Consider the following 19,378-nt stretch of genomic DNA (forward strand, 5'->3'; position numbering starts at 1 on the left):
ACCCCTTGGCAACCACCATTGCACCCTTCGATTCTATGAATTTGACTATTTTAGATACCTCCTGTAAGTGGAATCACACACTATTTATCTTTCTGTGACTAGCTTATTTAACTTAGCATAACATCCTCAATGTTCATCTATGTAGTTGCATATTACAGAATATTCTTTTTTGTAAGGCTGAACAATATTCCTTGGCATGTATATATGTTTTCTTTATCCATTTATCTGTTGATGGGCATTTAGATCATTTCTACATCTTGGCTATTGTGATTAGTGCTGCAAGAAACACAGGAGTGCAGATAATCCTTTGAGATGTTGATTTCAATTCTTCTGGACAAATACCCAGAAGTGGGAATGCTGGATCATATGGTAGTTCTATTTTTAATTTTTTAAGGAATCTCCATACTGTTTTCGTAGTGGATTCAGCATTTTGCATGCCCATGAAATGTATAATGGTTCCAGTTTCTCCACGTCCATGCCAACACTTGTCTTTTGTTTGTTTGTTTGTAATGGCCATTCTAACAAGTATGAGGTGATATTTCTTTGTAGTTTTGCTTTGCATTTCCCTGATGACTAATGACGTTGAGCATTTTTTATTATACCTATTGGCCATTTGTATGTCTTATTTGGAGAAATGTCTGTTCAAGTCCTTAGCCCATTTTAAAATCAGTTTTTTTAAACTATTGAGTTATAGGAGTTATTTATCTATTTTGGATATTAACTCCTTATTGGACATATGGTTTGCAGATACTTTCTCCTGTTCCATAGGTTACCTTTCACTCTATTGATAATTTCCTTTGCTGTACAGATGTTTTGTTGTTGTTGTTGTTTGATATAGTCACACTTCTTCTTTTTCATTTTGGTAGCTGGTGCTTTTGGTGTCACATTCATGAAATCAGTGTCATGCAGCTTTTCCCCTATGTTTTTTTCTAGGTGTGTTACAGTTTCAGGGCTTACCTTTAAGTCTTTAAGCTGTTTTGAGTGGGGTTTTGTGTGCATAAAATCATAAACCAAGTTTATTCATTTGTGGATATCTAGATTTAGCAGTACCGTTTGTTGAAGATAAGATTCTTGCCCCATTGTAAATTCTTTGCTCCTTTGTTGAAATCAGTTGACTGTATATGTGTGGATTTGTTTCTGGGCTTGCCATTCTGTTCTATTGGCTTATATGTATTTCTTTATGCCAGTACCATGCTGTCTTGATTACTGTAGCTTTGTAATATATTTTGAAATCATGAAGTATGATGCCTCCAGCTTTGTTCTTTCTCAAGATTGATTTGGCTATTCATGGTCTTTTGTGATTCCATGTGAATTATAGAATTGTTTTTTCTATTTCTGTTAAAATGCCATTGAGATTTTAATAAACCTTGTATTGAATCTATAGATCACTTTGGGTAATATTAACAAGTAAACATATTTTTACTGTACTATCATAGAAGCACCTTCTCCACGCCATCTATATAACTGTTATATTAATGGAACTTGGGCTCCAGCTGAGTAATCTGGGATAAGAGGCAGTGTCTTAATCATCTGTATATCCACAGTGGCAATTCTAGTGCCTTACACCTAGAGATATTCAACACATAGTTGTTAATAATTCAATTTGTAAAAATATGGTTTTTTTAATCCCAAACTTTTGAGAACACTTTTCTAGCATCAAGTTCTCTTCAACCTACAAAGAAAACATATCATCTCCCTCAGTGCAGCCCTGAAGACACTTATGTCCATTAGCATGCCCTTACTGTAGCGGGAGAGTCAAAGACTTTTTGATCCCTTCCACTTTATTCCCTCCCTGCTAACTGGATGTAGTGACAGAGTAGAAGGCAGTGGGGGAGGTTGCTGAGCAAGAACTAAAACAGCAAAGTGCCTGTCCCCACATTCCCCAAGAAATGTCCAAGAAAATAAAATTTTAGCCCAACTTTTCCCTTTCTTCATTGCCCTCTTACTCCGTTACACTAATGTGTTTTTATGACCAATAGGTTTAGCCTTTAATATCTGCTAGGTAAAATTAATTCTCATTCTACAAGCACTTATATTTGCTATGGTCTCAGAGTCTCTGTAAAAAGAAGGAAATCTGAGTTATCCTTGGTCTAGTTTTTGTTTTTCATCTGAAGAAAACAAATTTTGTCTTTATAGGAGGTAACAGATCTTTTCTGTTATTCTAGCTCATTCAAGTCTATTGTCTGCAACAAATTTCTCAGTGTTTTAAAGAGGAAATCCAATTCTGGTGGATAACGTCAGTACATTAAAAAATGAGCAAATTTCGGAGGCAGATGTAAGTAGAACCTGGTTGGGAAATATTATTAATATGACTGCAAGTATATATGAATTCTGTAAGGTGTGAAGAAGCAGTTATGAAATATGCTATATTTTAAGCCTGGGAATGTGGGTGTGCTGCCATCTTGACTAGGCTTAAAATTAACCACAGCCTTGAAGCTTTAACTTGTATATATAATGTGGGAGATGTATTACAGAAATAGATACAGCAAATGTTTACCCAGTCTACTTTTACTGCTACTTTGGAGCACACAAAACAAGTTATTTATTATAATATTAAGGAAATTGGGGCCAATGAATTAAATATTTGGCTATCTGAAAAATGTTACAATTTTATTAATGTTTACAGAAATAGCATGATGATTGCTAATTTATTATTCTAGAAAGTTTTGACCAAATAATTCTTCTTATATTTATTTAATCACTCTCCTTAAAATATTTTTTCTTTGCTATCCATGCTTATTATTTTTGGAAATGACCTTTTTACAGCGAGACCAGTCTTTTGGTCATACATGAAAACATTCTCTGTTGCCTGACTCTCTGATTCTATTTTCGAGGGGTCTAAGAGAGTTGGCATAGAAAGTAAGACACAAAGAAAGCCCTCCAAGTATACAAGAATGCACCCCAAGCCTAACTTCTCTAGAACAGCTTTAACTTGAAACTTTAGAAAACATTGACTCAGGCTGAATTGTTCCCAAGATTATTATACGCTATTAAATTCCTTTCTAGTAATTATTTGCATTAGTTACATCATATCTCTGGGGCACTTTGAGATAATTTTATAATGGAAAAATAATGGTAAGTATAGAGAAATACAATTAAATTCTTCATCAAGCCTAGAAAATAGGTCAGCAGTTTCACCAGAATGAATGGTTATATTACTAAATATTTTCAGACAGCTAGATTGACTCTTTTAATTGTAATAGTTTGCTAAAAAATTTTTGTAAATAACTAGTTTTCATTAACGTAAAATTCTCAAGTAAGATTTATTATTTTGTTTATCAGATAGTGTTTTCTCCAAATGATGCTAAAGTTCAAGTTTCTACTCTCCTTAAAAATTTTACATTCTAAGTACCTGAAGCATAATGGCTTCTAAGGGAAAATTTAGTATGAGTCTATATGTTAAAGCTAATCAGGAAACAGATATTTAATTATAAGATAATAAGTTAACTAATGTGGGAGAACTGAAAGATGGGTAAGCCATTTTAACAAGCATTTAGGTAAGGCATAATAATGTTCTTGCTCTCAGAACTTCTTAGTGTACTAGGGGAAGGAAAACTCGTCCTTAAATAAAATTGCCTGCAAGTCAGAGAAGAAAACAAACCCTACAACTGTCATATGAGCAAATAACTAAAAAACTACTTGGGAACAATATATATTTGAAGAGGATAAACACAATGAGCTAATAACATCTGCTGGTTTCTCTTTAGAGACAGAATTTAATTAAATGAATTTAAAATTTTATTAAATGTTTTAAAAGAAAATGATTTCAAAGACTTTTCAGTGGCCTATATTTCATAAATAACTTTTTAAATTAAAAAAATTATCAGTAATTTATATAATATTCTGATAAATGTACAAATTTGCTAATGTAAATAATTAAGAATTACATATTAGTGTCAGAAAATGTGTGGGTGGATACATTTATAAATTAGATGTTTTGTAATTATAATCCTATAAATATAAAATTACTCAGATAATTGGAATTAATTGGACTAGGCTTGTAGTCTGAAAATTCTGAAACTTGCTAACATGAATACATTATAAATAGATAAGTTAAAATTGGTATTGAATACATCATCTGTATCACAATCTTCTGTTTTTATTGAAGAATCTTTAAATTGGTTTTACAAAGAGAACATTATATAGAACACATTAAGTATTTTTAATGTGGTTTATTTTCTTCTTGGTACTTTTAAAGTCAGCTCAAGTCATGTCTAAATTGTATGTTAAATCCCCGTATTTTAGTATCTTAATACAATTCAATATTTGGATTTACAGGATTTCCTACACAGGTCATGTTCATTGTACTGTTGAGAAGTTTGTATGATTAGTTGCCCATATAAGAATATATCCCTAAATAAAGCCACCAGTTTTATCAACATTAATGTGCTTTCGGAGAGTGAATCTTTCAGAAATATATGGTTTCTCATGCTATTTGCTCTACTTCACACTTGTTTTTTTTCTGGTTTGAGGAATTTGTTCTACAGCATGTTTGTTAGATCAGCTGGCCCTTGGCACTACAATGAATACGAAGTCATGCAAACAGATGGAGAAATTTAATTTTCAAGTCAGGAAAGGATTCCATAGCAACATTTGAGTGAAATATATGTCTCGTCACATTTATTGGGCTGCTGTTGTTACAAACTAAACATACACATAAGTGTGATCTGTAGAGGAATACTTAAAATACACACTGTTCATCTATTCCCTTAAAATCTTTCCTCTTTTTCAATGGAGATTTTTTACTGTATTTCAGAAGTGTGTATGTATGCATGTGTGTGTATTTAGCAAGTCAGATGGTTTCTGACAAGGTTTAATAAACTTCACTTGGTAAGTCAAGTCACATTAAGAAAAATTTCACCCATACTTCTGTGAGTAGAAATTAATCTTTTAGAAACCATGTTTCAGGGCTTAGGTTATGTATTCAGCAGTAGTGAGCAGGCGGAGGGGTTGGGGGGGTGTGGATGTGTGATTCCACGTGGCTGAGGCTCCGGCAGGAAGAACTGCTGCTAAATATACCACAGTGGGATCTAGGCAGAACATCAGAAACCTGGTGAGGATCAAGATAAAAATAACCATCCTATTAGCCCCCTCTAACTGGAAGAGAGTCAACCTCAGAGCTCAAATAATGTGTGTTTTCATCCAGCTCTATATCATGGTGGTTAAAAGGCATAATAATGATACTGAGGAATGAGACGATTCTGAACTACTTCCCTAAACACGAACAAAACTTAACCTGTACCATACGTAAGGGTTTGAGTCTTTTTTGTATAATTGTTTGACATTGTTAGATAAGGCATGTGTGCTTTACATGGTAACTTTTAGTAATAAAAATAGTTGTTTTAACTGGATTACCACATTTTCAACCATTGTGGAGAAACGAGTATTTATATGACACCTTGTATTTGTATAAGCACTTTTTCTTAACTTCTCAGAAAACTTTTCACTTACAACATATGATTTTTCTTTCACATGGTTCTCTGCTTGGTAAAGATAAGACTCTCCTTTAGATATAGAAGAAAAGAAAATTGGGTTTACAGATAAGAATGTTGTACAAAAATGTTAAATATGAAAAATTCCAGCACATTTCCAAAATCTAGCTTAACTCAACTTACAAAATAGCTGCCCCAAACTCCTACAGAGTTCCTGTATGAATAATTCTATTACTGAGCAAACAATGAATTCATGAAAACAAATATGTTAGTGGTTGCTTTAGGAGCCTTATAGGTAGAACCTCAGTTATTAATTTAAGAATTAATCAGTCTTAGAAACTCAGATGTCTTACAAGATTCCACATTATAAATCAAATGCGTTCTTCAAGCTTTAATCAGATATACATTAAAAATGAAAATACTATTATATATTTCATATGTAATGTGATTATTCAATCTTATTTGTTAAAAATATGAACCTAGAGTTTTACCAGGATGATATTTCAAGGCAGTCGCTTTTTGAGTATAGTGGTCAAAATATTTGATTGGATCTAAGCAGGTACCTTTCTTTGTAGGTATCTCCAATACTATAGTCTGTGTGATTTAACATGCCCATAATTAGTTGAGAAAGCCACTTTCACTTTCCCATTTTCTGTTCTAATCAAAGTAGCAGACTGCCAAATAATTGAGTAAATGCTATTTTAACATTTGGTGTTAGGTATATGACATCTCTCTTCAAAATCATTTCAGTAGTTTCTTCTCACTTATCCTTGAATACAGTTAGTTGCTCTGGGGTACAAAAATAATACGGAAGATAACACATTTTAACCTGGAATGGGAAAATCTTTAGCTTTTTGTCCCAACTTTACTTAAGTATCTCCCAAACTTTGTTCTAAGATAATAAATGATCATTATAATATAGTATGGTATAGTCTAATCAGCTGGACTCAGACATATCTGGCATTGAATTCCAGCTGTACAATCTTGGACAATGAGCTTGCAATTAGATATTTACACCAGTATTTGAGATCGTGGTGAATTTTCTTTTGATTGACTTTTTGTGGGACACTCACTGTGTGCCAGGCACTGTGTTAAGTCTTTGCATGCTTTTCTTTTTAATTCTCAATAACAACTCTATGTCATAAAAGTTGTAATATTCATTTTACAGGTGGGGAAAACAAAACTTGGAGAATTAAGTAATTTGACCAATGAGGCAGAACTAAGATTTAAATTCAAGTTATCTGACTGTGGAGCTAGTCTTTCATCTCTGCCTTACACTGGCAGACCTCTGTTTATGAAATTCATGTCTTCATATCTAACCTTTTTAAAATAAGCAGACATTGAGAAAATATCATTTCATAAGACTTTTACATTAGTGGTTCAATTGCAGTGTTATAAAATTTCTATGTAAATGTCTTTAAAGATATCTCCACCTATTCGTTTATTAACCAGAGCATGGGACAGAATCACGAATCTGATATGTATTATGCCTATATTGGTCTTTTTGTGCTGCTGTAACAAAAAACCTGAGATTGGTGATTTATAAAGAACAGAAATTTATTTATCATAGTTCTGGGGATTGGGAAGTCCAAGAAAGGCACATCCTGGTGAGTCAGTGTCTGGTGAGGGTTACTTTCTGCTTCCAAGATGGCACCTTGAACCCTGTGTCCTCACATGGCAGAAGAGATGGAAAGGAACAAGCCCACTCCTTCAGGCCCTTCTATGAGGGCCCCAGTCTCATCCATGAGAGCTCTGCCCTCATGATTAAATTACTGTTAAAGGCCTCCGCTCATAATGCTATCATATTGGTGGTAAAGTTTTAACATGAATTTTGAGAGATGCATTCAGACCACAGCAATGCCTAAAGCATTATGTGTTACTTAAATATCCAATAATAAAAAGCACAATTTGGGGCCCAAAAAAATCCCACAAGTAACCAAAAACGCATATTTTTACAAAATAAACTTAAATCACCTCTGAATTAGAAAAGTCGAGTATTTAAATTTGAAGCAATTGTAAATATTTTTTAGCATCCTTTTGTTCACAGCCTCAGTGTTCAGGTTTTCATATCTGGAACCAAGAGGGGCATGCTGTTTGTATGATTTAGCTGTATGGTTTTCATCCTGAATATGTATCTATCTGAATACAAGAAGGAAGAATAAATTAATAATTAATATGTTACAAGTATTTTTCAAATTATCTTAGATTTTAAATGTTCTCACTGTAAAGAAATTATAAACATGTGAGGTGCTGGATATGTTGATTAGCCTAATTTTATCATTCTAAAATATATACATGTATTGAAACATCAGATTTTATCCTATAAAAATATACAACTATTACTTGTCAGTGAAAAATAAAATAAAACTTTCCAAGATAATTTTATGGAGTAAATAGGGCACTTTGATGAGAATTTCAAGATTTGAGAGGTTGAGAAATAATCATTACAGTACATTAAAATATAATGTAATGGTTGAGAGCTAGCTTTGGAATAAGTCAGCTTGGGTTTAAACCTAACTGTTTCACTTTCCTAGTCTTTAAAATGTAGATAATAACACCTATCTCTTGGCATGACTATGAGAATTAAATAAAATAATGTATATTAAATGCTAAATTTAAAAAATGCTAAATAGAATAATATATGTTAAATGCTAAATTATCAGGTCAGTGTATGTAAGTCTCCTCAAAGATTCTACTCCCCAGCACCATGAGCTTCTATGTACATAATTACTGCTTTTAGCTCAGGGTGATGTAGGGGCTGGCTATCCTTGGCACTATATTATTTTATTTTTTAATCGCTATATTGAGATATATTTCACATATGATACATTTCACCTTTGAAAGTGCACAACTGAGTTGTACAACCATCATCATTATCTGACTTCGAAACTCTTTCTTCATGCCCAAAAGAAGCTATGTGCCCATACACATTCACTCCTTTTTCTCCCCATTCTTCCCTTCCCCAAGCCTCTGCAACCACTAAGCGACCTTATGTTTCTGTGGATTTGCCTAGTTTGGACATTTCGTATGAATAGAATGGCTTTTTTAACTGGCTTTTAAAAAAAACTTAGCATAATGTTTTTAAGGTTCATCCATGTTGTAATGTAACATGTGGCAGCCACATGGCCAGATAACATGTCATTGTATGGATATATGCCACTTTTTGTTTATTTGTTAATCTGTAGATAGATATTTGAGTTGATTTCACATTTTGTCTATGATAAATAATGATACTATGAACATGAATGGACAGGTTTTTGTGTGGATATATGTTTTCAGTTCTCCCAGGTCTATACGTAGGAGTAGAATCACTGGGTCATATAGTAACTCTGTGTTTAACATTTTGAGGGACTGCCAAACTGTTTTTCAAAGTATCTATACCATTTTACAGTCCCACTAGCAATGTATGAGGGTTTCATTTTCTCCACATTCTCACCAACACTTGCTATTGTCAACTTTTCTATTATAGCTATTCTGCTGGATGTGAAGTGATATCTCACTGTGATTTTCATTTTCATTTTCTGAATGACTAATGATGTTGAGCATGTCATGTTCTTGTTTTTATTTGTGTATCTTCTTTGAAGAAATGTGTATTCAAATCCTTTGCCCATCTTTTAAATTTTATTTCTTAGAACATTTATAGATTTATAGAAAAATTACAAAGATAGTACAGAGACTTCCCATAAATACCACACCCAATTTCCCCTATTATTAACGTCTTGCATTTGGCTGGTATATCTGTTATAATTAATGAACCAATATGAATACATTATTGTTAACTATATACTTATTCATATTTCCTTAGATTTTTACTAATCTCGTTTTTTTTCTGTTCCAGGATCCTATCTAGGATACCATATTACATTTTATTTCTTATGTCTCCCTAGGATCCTCTTGGCTGTGACAGTTTCTCAGATTTTCCTTGTTTTTGATGACCTTGACGGTTTTGAGGTGAATTGATCGGATAATTTTTGTAAGATATCCCTCTATTGTGACTTGCCAGATGTCTTTCTCATAAGACTAGGGCTAAGGCCACAGAGGTAGAGTGCCATTTTCATCACATATCATATCAAAAATATATACTATCAACATGACATCACTGTTGATGTCAGCCTTGATCACCTGGCTGAGGTAGTATTTATCAGGTTTCTGCACTGTAAAGAGACTACCCAATCCTTCCATACTGTACTCTTTGGAAGGAAGTCACTATGAGCAGTTCACACTTAGGAAGTAGAGGGTTGGGCTGGATGCAGTGGCTCACACCTATAATCCCAGAACTTTGAGAGGCCGAGGCAGGCAAATGGTTTGACACCAGCCTGGGCAACATGGTGAAAAATTTGGCTGGGCATGGTAGCACACGCCTGTTGTCTCATCCCAAGCTACTTGGGAGGCTGAGGTGGGAGGATCCGTTGAGCCTGGGAGGTGGAGGTTATAGTAAGCCAAGATCATACTATGATCGCACCACTGCACTCCAGCCTGGGCAACAGAGTGAGAGCCTGTCTCAACAAAAACGAAATAGTGGGTTATGTTCTACCTCCTTGAGGGTGGAGTATCTACATAAATTATTTGAAATTCTTTTTCACAGAACATATGTCTCTCTTCATTTATTTATTTAATCATTTATTTATGTCAGTTTACACTCATGGGTATTTATTTTACACTTGGGATTATAATCCAACTTGACTTTTTCTTATTTTTTAAATTATTCTAGTTAGGCCATTGGGAGCTCTTTCAATTGGCTCCCATGTCTCTGTGGCATTCTCTCATCCTGATGTTTTGGAGTTTTGTTTGTTTGTTTAGCAAGTTTTTAAGATGCTCCAGGCTCATCTTGCACATTTCCTGCCGCAATTCTAGAATAAGTCATTTTTCCAAGGAACCCTGGTTTATTTTATTGGTAAATGGTGTTAGAAACCAAGATTTGGTCACTAGATGTGCTCACTGCTACTAGTTTTTTTTCAGCAAATAAAAGTCGGAAATACGGAAATGCATGATAACCTGTGTAGATACACATATCTATAAGTATTCCTATATGTAACCATCTTTATATTTGGCTAAAGATGAGTTTGTATCAAAGTCTCCAACTTAAATCTATTACCACAAGGATTTTTCTAGCCTCTTCTCCTTGTCTGTAAACTCCCATTCCAGCAGTGAGAAACTTGGCTTCTACCATCCACCAACCATGTGCTTAACTGTCCAATTTCAGTATATATGTAAACGAGTTTCTGAATTGTTAGTCCATATTTCTAAATAGGATACAGCTTTGCCAAAAAACTGTATGTTAAGATTCATCCTTGTCTTTTCAAGGCTTGGTAGCTCATTTATTTTTATCTCTGAATAATATACTATTATGGATATACAACAATTTGGTTACTCATTCTCCCATTGTTATGGTCTGAATGTTTATGTTCCTCAAAATTCGTACATTGAAATCTGAACCCTCAGGGTGATAATATTAGGAGGTGGGGCCTTTGGGAGCGGATTAGGTCATGACACAGGGCCCTCATGATGGGATTAGTGCTCTTATAAAAGAGACCCCAGAAAGATCCGTCACTCCTTTGTCCACGTGAGATTACAGTGAAAGGACAGCCTTCATTAGACACCAGATCTGCCAGGCTTTGATCTGGGACTTTCCAGCCCCCAGAACTGTGAGAAATATGTTTCTATTGTTTATCAGCCACCCAGCTTGTGGTATTTTGCTGTAGCAGATTGGACGGACTAAGACATCTATTAAAAGACATCTGGGTTGCTTCCAGTTTGGGGCAATTATGAGTAAAGCTGCTATAAACATTTGTATGCAGGTTTTTATGTTCACATACGTTTTCAACTCAATTGGATAAATACCTGGGAGAACAATTGCTGAATTACATGATTCTGTTTGTCAGGGCTCTACAGAGAAGTAAGGCCAATAGGAGCTATAAATATATATATATATATATATAAAATACATACATATACACATATGTAATACGTATACATATATAATGCAAATACTTATGCATTTATACATATACATATATACATACATATACATATATTATAAAGAGATTTGGCTGGCTCACTCAATTGTGGAGGCTCGCTCCCAGAATCTGCAGGATGAATTGGAAAGCTGGAGACCCAGGAGAGCTGATGATTTAGTTCTAGTCTGAGTTTAAAGGGTGGGAACCAGGAGAGCTGATGGTGTATTTTTGGTCTGAAGGCTGGCAAACTAGAGACCCAGGAAGAGATAATGTTTCAGTTCAAGTCCAAAGGCAGAAAAAGTCCATGTCCCAATTCAAAAAGTGTCAGATAGGAAGAATTCTAACTTGGGAGAGGGTCAGCCTCTTTGATCCATTCAGGCCTTCAGTTGATTGATGAAGCCTGCCACATTAGGGAGGGCGATCTGCTTTACTCAGACTACTGATTTAAATGTTAATTTAAACCCAAAATACCCAGAAAAATGTTTGGCAAAATATCTGGGCACTCCATGGACCCATGGCCCAATCAAGCTGACATATAAAATTAACCATCACATATGGTAAGACTATGTTTAACTTTGTAAGGAACTGCCAAACCGTGTCATTTTCACCAGCATTTGATATTGTCAATGTTTTGAATTTTAGCCATTCTAATAGATGTATATTGCATCTTACTGTTTTAATTTTCAATTGTTTAAAAACAAATGATACTGAGCCCCTTTTCATATGCTTATTTTCTATCTGTATATATTCTTTTATGAGGTGTCTAGTCATATATTTTGCCCTATATATAATTTACAAATCTTTTCTCTCTGTGCACCGTCTTTTCACTTTCATGATGATGTCCTTTGAAGTGCCAAAGGTTCTACTTTTCAGGAAGCCCAATATGTGTGTTATTTTCTTTTGTCACTTGTACTTTTGATGTAATATATAAAAAATGGTTTTCTAATCCATATTTTCTTCCAATAGTTTTATGGTTTTAGCTTTTATATTTAGGTCTGTGATATGGTTTGAGTTAATTTTCGTATGTGGCTTGAGGTAGGGGTCTAACTTCATTCTTTTGCAATGCAGGTTTCCACTTATCCCAGTACCATTTGTTGAAAAGACTATTCTTTCTTCATTGAATTGTCCTGACACCCTTGTCAACAATCAGTTAACCATAAATGTAAGGGTTTGTTTAGAGACTCTCAGTTTTGTTTCATGGGTTTATATGTCTACTCACAGCAGTGTCCACTGTCTTGATTGCTGCAGCTTTGAAGTAAGTTTCAAAATTAGGAAGTATGAATTCTTCAACTTTGTTCTGCTTTTTAAAACTTGTTTTGGCTATTCTGGGTCTCTTGTGTTTCATGTGAATTTTAGCCTTAGAAATATTTTAATCTTTGAAATCTGTCTATTATTTCTATTTTTCTCTTATATCCACCAACCCTCCACCCCAGGTCATGTTCATTTGTATTTATTCGTGACCCTTCATTTGAATGTACCTGTGCCTCTTTTTCAGGGCTGTTAATTTTCAGCTGTTAATTAATCCTGCTGAAAGTATCAGCTGATTAAGCCTAGACCTTGCAGAGATTTTAACTGGGGAGGGTAAGTTTATAGTTTTTTCCCTTCTCACTTCTCCTTCTCTGTTTAATTGACTAGATTTGTAGCCCTCCATCTACTCCACTATTGTCTGAATCCAATCTCTTTGTACATTTCTACAGATAACCACTTCCCTGAAATATGGTGCTGAAATTACTTTTACATTTTCAAAAACCTCCATACATTAGAGCAGATTAATCATCCAAAGTAGAGTTATAATCATATCATTTTTCCTGCTTAAAACATGTGGAACATGGATGAATCTAAAAACCATGTTGAGCGAAAGCAGCTAGATACAAGAGCACATGTTATATAACATTGTTATGAAGTTCAAGAACAGACAAAACTCATCCATAGGAATGAAATTCAGAACATTGGTTGCCACTGGAGAATGGGAGGGAAGCAGATTTGAATGAAGCAAGAAGGAATTTTCTAGAGTGATAGAAATGTTCTATATCTTGATTGGAGCTACATGGTAACAGACATTTGTCAGAGCTCATCAAACTGGACACTGAAGATCTGTGCATTTTTCTGTTTGGAATTATACCTCCATTTTTTTAAGTCAAAAATAAAAAAAATTGGTTGCTAACCATTGCCTTCAGCTAAAATTCCTTAACTTGTTCATTCAGGGGTCTTTGAAAATCTGAGACCTAAATACCTTTCCAAGTTTCTTGTTATTTCGCTTCTATGCTCTATGTTCCAGAAAAATGAGATTTTTGTCTCTCACGTGTGTTCCGCATTTTTCCGCTTCTGTGTTTTCTTTCATTTCCTTTAGTTAGGAATGTCTTCCCATCTCCCACTTCTAATTACCAGGGTGTCAAAATGATCTTCCTTCGATATCATATCAGAGGTCAACCTCCTTCTCTTAAACACTTGTCCTGATAGCATTTTGTGTTTCTTTTATGGGACTCTTGACTTTCTCCTAGTTTTATTATAATTATTTATGTTGCTATATTTATAGTGCCAAGCACTGTTTATGAACATCTGATTCCCACTTCAGTTACATCAAAGGCAAGACTTACATCTACTTCATTTCTGTCTCCCCCAGGACCTAGATAAGCATTGATTAAATGGATGGATGGATGAATGGATGAATAGATTGATGGATTGGAAGGTGTGGGGCAATGGGGAGGGAATACTGGTGAAAGGAAGTCATTTCAACATCTTTCAAAAACTCTAAAAGAGCCTACATCCTACTTGTAGGGCTAGGATAAAAGGTGTAATGAACTAGACAAAACATGGTAGGAGGTGAGTATAACTGGTGGTTGTCAGCCAGATCCTGAGCTTATAGACATATCTATGCAAATCTGAAAAGCATGACAACCCCTAGAATGATTTTTAAACAGTTTCATGCAGTCTGTTAAGTCATTTCCCCTGCTACGGCCCTCTAATTGCTGGGAGTTTGGTGATGTCCTCATCTGGCAGTGCCTTTAGACTTTGGCCTCAGGCAGAATTCCTGACCAGACATCTGCCACATTCACGTACCCAGAGGCGGTACTCAGTTGGTTTTGCTAATAGGGTAAACAAACTCCCCTTGACAGGAGGGAGTGACTTACAGTGTTCAGGGCATATGCTGGGGCTGAAGCAGCACAGCACCGGCAGTTATGCAGTTACTGTACTTGAAAGCGTGGCTTAGGCTCCAGAGATGCAAGCTTTCAGGAGGAGCTCTGTGCATTACCAGTCATGGGAATCTGTTTGTGAATGTTTTATACATCACCTGACATTGCCAAAGCTTCTGTATGAAACCTACCAATCTAACACCAACATCTCCCTACCTTTCTTTAAAAAGAAAAAAAAAAAATATGGAGGAATACTGGGACAGTGGCAGGAAGTTTTTGAGGTTTTTTGGTTTTTGTTTTGAGACAAGGTCTTGCCAATCTGCCACCCAGGCTAGAGTGCAGTGGTATAATCACGGCTCACTGCAGCCTTGACCTCCCTGGCTCAAGCAGTCCTCCCACCTTAGCCTCCTGAGTAGCTGGGACTACAGGCATGCACTGTCAGGCCTTTTTTTTTTTTTTTTTTTTTTTTTTTTTTTGTAGAGAGTAGGTTCACCATGTTGCCCAGGCTGCTCTTGAACTCCTAGGCTCAACTGATCCTCCTGCCTTGGCCTCCCACAGTACTGGAAATACAGGTGTGAGCCACAGCCAGCCAGCAGGAAGCTTTAAGCCCTTAAAAAGAAAGCATAGCTAAAGATCATTTGAGGGGAAAGGGAATATTTGTGGGTTTTAGCCTTGGCTTATTAAGATTTCAATCAGAAGATTCTTCCCTGAGATTTTACACATTGTCAGGACAAGCCAGTCCGTAGGGATGATAGGGCTTCCCCACCCTTCCCTACCATATGTAGTCTATTTAAGGTGAAGTGGGAGGCCTTGATGGCCAAAGGAGTAATGTTTTAGCTTTATTCTTTCCCTCTCCAAATAGACCACCTTAGCAGATGGAGGGGAAAACCCAGCTAGAGAAACTGTTTTTGTTAGAAGTACTTAGGTCTACTTTAATCCTAAGGAGGTTTACTGAAGATAGGAGAGAGAAAACAATGAGCCTTCCCACCCTACATCCCCATGACATGTCTAATATAAATAGAATCTCTAAGGCCAGTAAAAAGATAGAAGAGTTTACGTTTGTTAAAATGTTGGCCCCACTTGACTGGGCCCAGTGGCTCACACCTGTAATCCCAGCACTTTGGGAGGCTGAGGTGGGTGGATCACCTGAGGTCAGAGTTTGAGACCAGCCTGGCCAACATGGTGAAACCTCGTCTCTACTAAAAATACAAAAATGAGCCAGGCATGGTGACAGGCATCTGTAATCCCAGCTACTCAGGAGGCTGAAGCAGAATCGCTTGAACCCAGGAGGTGGAGGTTTCAGTGAGACGAGATTGCGCCATTGCACCCCAGCATGGGGGACAAGAGCGAGACTTTGTCTCAAAAAAAAAAAAAAAAAAAATGTTGGCCCCACCTAACGAAAGAGTACTTTTTAATCCTCTCATATTGTGAAATGATTTAGGGATAATGAAAATCTGAAAAAAACTTTTAAAAACAGGCAATAAAACCAAAGCCCATGAAGTACATACTTTATGCTTACAATGTTGTTTGCAAAGTAAAGCTCCCAATGGAGATTTTTGCCCTCTTGTTTTCCTGCATCATGTCTTAGTTCACGCTACTATAACAGAATGTCATAAACTGGAAAGCTGGGAAGTCCCAGATCAGGATGCTGTCAGATTCTGTGTCTGGTGAGGGTCCCCTTCCTGGTTTGCAGATAGCGGTCTTCTAGTTGTATCCTTGCATACAGAGAATACAGAGAAAAGAAGTACAATCCATTGTGTCTCATTGTCCAGTGTACTGTGCTGTAGGTTCTGCCACCATGTTAGTCATTGACATGATCTCTATTCTTGACATCCAACCATCATCGTGACTCCATTGTGTCTTTTCTTTCAAGGGCACTAATTCCATCATGAAGGCTCCACTCTCATGACCTAAATATTCCCAAAGGGCCCATCTCCAAACACCATAACATTGAGGATTAGAATTTCAACATACGAATTTTGGGGTTAACACAAAATAGTGATGACTTCATTACAGCAGAGGGCTCTGTAGAAGCTTCAGGCTATGCTAAATTGTCTTCTGACTTGGGTACCATCAGCCTCTATGGAGTTCTAATTCATTGTGTATGCTTTTTATAAACTAATATAAGTCAAGCCACCTGGCACCTCTTTGGTCTACATAGCTGTATATCCGCGGGCTGTAATAATTATTTTCCTAAAAAACAATCTTTTTTTCTGTCTCAAAAAAAAATCTTTTTATAGCTTATTGTTAAACAGATTTTTAAGTTAGGCCACAGCCATGAACATCCTGCTGTTGGGACATTTGTAAAAAAGGTGTACAGTAGCCCCACCTTCTCTGTGGGGAATACATTCCAAGACCTCTAGTGGATGCCTGAAACTGCAGATAGTACTGAACCCTATATACACTGTTTTACCCTATTCATAAGTACCTATAGTAAGATTTAATTTATAAATTAGAAGCAGTAAAAGATTAATAACAATAATAAAATAGAACAATTATAACAACATACTGTAATAAAAAGTATGTGAATGTGGTCTTTCTCTCTCTTAAAATATCTTATTGTGGCTGGGTGCAGTGGCTCACGCCTGTAATCCCAGCACTTTGGGAGTCCAAGGCGGGCAGATCACGAGGTCAGGAGTTAGAGACCAGCCTGGCCAATATGGTGAAATCCTGTCTCTACTAAAAATACAAAAATTAGCCAGGTGTGGTGGCACACACCTGTAGTCCCAGCTACTCAGGAGGCTGAGGCAGAAGAATCGCTTGAACCTGGGAGGCAGATGTTGCAGTGAGCCAAGATGGTGCCACTGCACTCCAGCCTGGGCGACAGACCAAGACTCCATCTCAAAAAAAAAAAAAAAAAAACTTATTATACTGTATTCACCCTTGTTGTGATGGTGTGAGTTGATAAAATGCTTATGTGATGTGATGAAGTGAGGTGAATAACGTAGGCATTGTGATGTAGCCATAGATTATCACTGACTTTTTGACCATACATCAGAATGGGGATCATCTGCTTTGACTGATCTTGGATCATGGAGTCATGATGATGGTTGGATATCAAGAATAGATCATGTCAATAACCAACATGGTGGAAGAACCTACAGCACAGTATACCGGACAAAGGGATGACTCATTTGCCAGGTGGGATGGTGCAGGTCAGCACAGAGTTTCGTCATGCTGCTCAGAATGACATGCAATTTAAAACCTATGGATTATTTCTGGAACTTTCCATTTAATAATTTCAGACCATAGTTGATGACATGGATAACTAGGGGGGGACTATTGTATACATCATTTTTTCTCTTTGCACTTGGACTTCTAGCTGATACCTTTATAAATCATACAGCATCTTTCATCTCCTTGTACTTTGAGTATTACTCAGGTAATCTGTAAATGTGTTATTATTTTAAAAATGTAATTCATAATTACATAGACAAGAATTAAAAGTTCTTCACTTCTGTTGCCCACATCATCTTTAAACTTATGCTCCTCACCAGGGATAATGAGTATTCTCAATTTCGCATCTGTTCTTCCAGACCTTTTCTTAATCTTTCCATCATATTTGCACATTTAGAGATCCATGGTCCCTTTGCTCTTTAATATGCATTTTAGAATCAATTTATCCAATTTCATGGAAAAATGACATGGGACTTTGTTTGGAATTGAACTGAATTTATAGATTAATTTGGATATAACTGATATCTTTATGATAATTAGGCTTCACTTCTTATCAATGAGCAGAGCTCTCTAAAACCCTTCAATAAAAGTTTATAATTTTCTACATAATAGGTTTGCACATCTTTCATTATATTTATTCCTAGATATTTTGTATGTTGTATTATTTTAGTTTACATTTATAACAGTTTGTTAGTGATATACAGAAGTGAAATTGCTTTTTTGTTTGAGACAGAGTTTCGCTCTTGTTGCCCAGGCTGGAGTGCAGTGGCACCATCTCAGCTCACTGCAACCTCTGCCTCCTGGATTCAAGTGATTCTCCTGCCTCAGCCTCCCGAGTAGCTGGGATTACAGGCGCCTGCCACCACGCCCAGCTAATTGTATACTTTTAGTAGAGATGGGGTTTCTCCATGTTGGTCAGGCTGGTCTCGAACTCCTGACCTCAGGTGATCCACCCACCTCAGCCTCCCAAAGTGCTGGGATTACAAGTGTGAGCCACCATGCCCAGCCTGAAATTGCTTTTTAAATGTCATTCTTATCCAACATAATTGCTAAATCTCTATGAATTCTATTAATATGTCTATAGATGCTCTTGAGTTTTCTTTGCAGCTAATCATAATGTCTGTGAATATTTCTGGTTTTGACTGCCTCTTAATTTCATTATTTCTACCTTTAATTCCTTTTATCTTACCTGCCTTTAGTTGAGCAGAAGTGGTGATAATGGGCATCCTTGTCCTGTTCTTGATTTTAACATGCCACTCTAAACGTGATGTTTACTATAAGTTTTTGATAAATGCCTTTTATTAGGCTAAGATAATGAGTAGTCAGCTTACCTTGAATGAGTATTTAATGGATGAGCATGTAGTTGTTCCCCTTTAATTCTTTTGTGTGGTGAATTGCTGTAGCATATTTTGTAATGTTAAACCGTTTATATATTTCTTGGAAATCCTATTTATATTTATGCATGTTTGCATTGTTGGATATTTCCTTGTTGGATAATTCATATATAGTGGAATTGGGAGCTAGATTTAAGGGCTGTCTAAGGTAACTGGTGACTGGATGATTCTTTGATTTATTTTCAAGGATTCTCTGATTTATATAAGAAATTGGGAAGGACATGTACATGATACTTTTTCCTCAGGAGAGAAAACAGAAACTTTAAAACACTAAATGACCAATC

General features: G+C 36.0%; 1 protein-coding gene across 36 annotated transcripts in view; it reads left to right on the forward strand.

The window, feature by feature from the left end:
* Nucleotides 1-19,378, forward strand: part of NRCAM (neuronal cell adhesion molecule) — a 307,399-nt gene that overhangs the window by 81,023 nt on the left and 206,998 nt on the right. For 13 of the 36 annotated variants that reach the window (XM_050785151.1, XM_050785174.1, XM_050785161.1 and 10 more), the window contains exon 3: nt 2,166-2,275. The exons of the other annotated variants lie outside the window; for them this stretch is intronic. The gene's annotated coding sequence lies outside the window, so the exon portion shown is untranslated. The remainder of the gene's footprint in view (nt 1-2,165; nt 2,276-19,378) is intronic. 36 annotated transcript variants of the gene reach the window in all.

This window comes from Macaca thibetana, chromosome 3, assembly GCF_024542745.1.
Source record: "Macaca thibetana thibetana isolate TM-01 chromosome 3, ASM2454274v1, whole genome shotgun sequence".
NCBI lineage: Eukaryota > Metazoa > Chordata > Mammalia > Primates > Cercopithecidae > Macaca > Macaca thibetana.